This window comes from Mandrillus leucophaeus, unplaced genomic scaffold (assembly GCF_000951045.1).
Source record: "Mandrillus leucophaeus isolate KB7577 unplaced genomic scaffold, Mleu.le_1.0 Scaffold1069, whole genome shotgun sequence".
Taxonomy (NCBI): Eukaryota; Metazoa; Chordata; class Mammalia; order Primates; family Cercopithecidae; genus Mandrillus; species Mandrillus leucophaeus.
Window position 1 is genome coordinate 13,940 of NW_012098865.1, and position 3,668 is coordinate 17,607.

A 3,668-nucleotide genomic window follows, 5' to 3' on the forward strand; every position below is an offset into this window, starting at 1 on the left:
TCACCTGAAGCTTGTTAGAAAATGTAGACTCTCAGGCTTACCCCAGACCTAATGAATTAGAATCTGTAGTTTAACAAGATACACAGGTGATTCATATACACATTAAAGTATAAGAAAGACTGGGCGCAGTGGTTCACACCTGTAATCTCAGCACTTTGAGAGGCCAATGTTGGGGGATTGCATAAGGAAGAATTCAAGACCAGCCTGGGAAACATGGTGAGTCCTCCATCTCTACAAATAATAAAAAAATTTGGCCAAGCGTGGTGGTGCACACTGTGGTCCCAGGTACTCAGGAGGCTAAGACAGGGGGGTCAATTGAGCTTTGGAGGCTAAGGTTGCAGTGAGCCATGATCATGCCACTGTACTCCATCCTGGGTGACAGAGTGGGATCGTGTCTCAAAGTTTAAGGATCATGACTCTAGACAGAATTATCATTACATGTAGACAGATCCATTGTCTAATTAGAGGGTCTCTACATGCTTAATTAAGGTTGTGTTATATTTATTCCAAAATTATCCCTATATCTATCCATAGTTCCCACTTAAGCGCTTTTTAAAGGTGAGCCTTAGAAAATTCAACAAGGTAGCCTTAGAAAATGATTGCTAGAATTTTGACTTTAAGCAATAAATGTCTGACCAATTATCAATCTTTATTAATAGAAATTTAGATCATTCTTTCATTCTCACTGCTATATATACTCAATTGTATAGACATCTCGTCAACAACCCTCCCATATCACAAGTAAAACCTGTTGATTTTAAAGCTTTTTTTTCCTAATTAATTTGTCTAAAGATACTGTGTCAGTATTTGTCCAGGAATAGGATTGCATTTTAAATCACTGTAATGCACATATATTAACACATACTACTTTATATATTTTAGGAATAATTAATTTCTTTTTGATTTATTTTTTCCTTGCAACTTAAATTTGTTAAAAGAGCTCTCATAATAGTTATGTATTAATTAAAATTTGAAGACTTCCAAACAAATACATTCATTTCTTTATATGCATTGTTGCTTTATCATCTGCATTTGATAATTCTAGTTTTTCAAGTCTCTTTGAGAAAAGAGAAAAGAGAAAAGAGAATTCTAATTCTCTTTCATTTTTGTTCTCATTTGAACTTACAGAATCCAGTTTCCTGTTTTTCCTATTGTTGAATATATGTTCAATATTGCATGTGAAAAATTGCAAGATTGACTTGTGACGTATTATGTAGACAGCTTCCTCCAAAGGAGATATCATTTGGTTCTGTCAAGCACCGGAGCGCATTACTAGTCAGTAACTACTTAAACCAAGTTTAAGTTTTGAAATTCCCTGATCCAAGAAAGTTAAGCCTGGGATCAAATTCCCCATGTAATAACTGCCTTACTTTCTGTTCTCCTTAACCTTGATAGCACAACCTTTAGGGAATCCCAGCTTGGAGTAGAGATGCTCAAATCTCAATCTGCTAAAATATATCTTATGTTGGTTCTAAATTCTAAGTTATGTTGCTCTCACCTCACAAAATGGAGAAAACTAGGAGTTTAATTTTAGATTATCAGCAAATGCTCTCAGGGCAAAAGTGGCTTTAATGTTTGCCTCTCAGTCTGGGTTCTTGTTTTCACTTTTGGCTTGGCTCTTCCTTACTACCTTTCTATGATGCTTTTATGAAAATATTTAAAATATTTTTAACTAAAAATGTTTGTCTAGCTATATATTTCTGTGACGTGGCATAAGTGATGTGAATAGCTTCACTGACCCTTATAGGAACAGGTGGGCTCCCTCTCTGCTTTTTAACTATGTCCAAAAATAATGGGATTTTGATATTAGGAACTTTAGCATCTATGTGAAATTTACTTGTCTCATAAATATCTATTTTGATAACTTCTTAACAAGAGGGCCTGGCAGGTCATAGCTACCTTGTATTTCAGGTATTTGCAGAGAAGTTGCACAAAGGAGGAGAGTTACCGTGACCAAAGGAGTGAGATGCTCTAAAATGAGCTCATGGATTGGCTTCCATCTCGGTGTTCTGCTGCTTTTTTCAACTCAGTCTCCCCTCTCTAGCATTAATTGTCACCTGTTTTTTTCCTCCAGTGTCCTTACTTTCTATTACTCATTATACTATCATGCCTCTTTGGCTTGCTTTTTTCCTCTCAGAATTCTTTCTTTCTGTGCAACTAAACTCATTGTTTTTCTCTTTGTGCTGCTTGCAATGGCTTTCTGATGGTTAGTTTCTGTGTCATTTACTCAGTTATTTTTCCTCTTCACCTGTGATATTTGGAGTATTTTTACACTCATCTAAATATTATTTCTTTCCTCTAGAAATACTTTTTTTTAATGTGTGTGTGGGCAGGGGGTAGAGAAGGTAAAGAGAAAAAGACTAAAAAGATGTCCCTTTACGGGAAAATAATTCATATCCCTTTCTATGAGCTGATTCTACTTTCTTTTACTTCAGGATATCCCCATTTATATCAACTCATCCACAACAAAATCCGTTAAAAGGTTTCGTTGACTTGCTAGCACATCATTAAAAAACATCCATTTCAGTTATGTGTGTACTATCACTACATGTACATAATTATTGCTAGCTACAGTGCTAGCTAGCTGGATTCATTCTTTCTAACAAAACTCCTTATTCTGTTTCCTATAATGTCAGTAGCGGCTACAAACCCAATCCTCATAGCTGCAAACAGCAACCGTATCTGATTTTCAGACCCTCCCTTACAAACAGCAACAACAAAAAAGAACAGGATCCAGTAAAAACATCTTGATTTAAAAGCATCGTGATTTGCTGGAACAAGTCTGTTCTAATCATCAAAACAGATTATCCATGTTTCCTTATTTCAATACATAAACACTTTCTTCTTCAGAATGACCCCCCCACTGGTGTCACCAGCTGCATGAGGTTGTCAGTGAGTTAACTGATGATTCTAACTCTAAAGTTAAATTGTCTGATTAAACGCATGGAGCAATGTCAGAAACTTCAGACTAAAGAGTCATAGCTATGGAAAGAATACATCTCTGAAATTTAGAAACATGGTTTTTAGTTTTGGCTGTTACTAACTAGTTGTAATCTGGCCAAATTATTTAATCCTCTATGTCTGTTTCCTTTCTCATAGGATGAAATGGCTTGGTGAACTGTTAGTCAAGTTAGTCAACATTCATGATAATGATAGAAAATTCTTATGTATATAACATGTGAAACAAACTATGCAAAGTGCCATATATTCCTTATTTATTATTTCATTTATCATCTTAAGAACTCAGTAAAGTAAGTGTACTTACTATCTACTAATCAGGAAATTAAAACTCAGATTATGCAGTTTTCAAAATGAAATATAGTTAATACGTGTCAGGGCCAGGTTTCAAATCAAATTGTTCAACTCTTTGCCTTTGCATTACACTCCTCTTCTATTCTTAGCATGATTACAGGTCACCTCCTTTTGCCTACCCATTATAATTTAATAGTGTTCCCTAAAATGTCATCTAAAAATAAAATGATACCTAGAGCCAAATGCTAATTATATAGCAATAGCAGACATATTCAGGAAATTCATCAGTTTTCTTTTTCTTCCCAGTTCCCGTGAGTCACTGCTCTTTGTGTGAAATAAGATGCCTTCAAGGTGAATAGCTAACTTTGTTAGAGCACAAGTATACATATGTAACAAACCTGCACGTTGTGCTCATG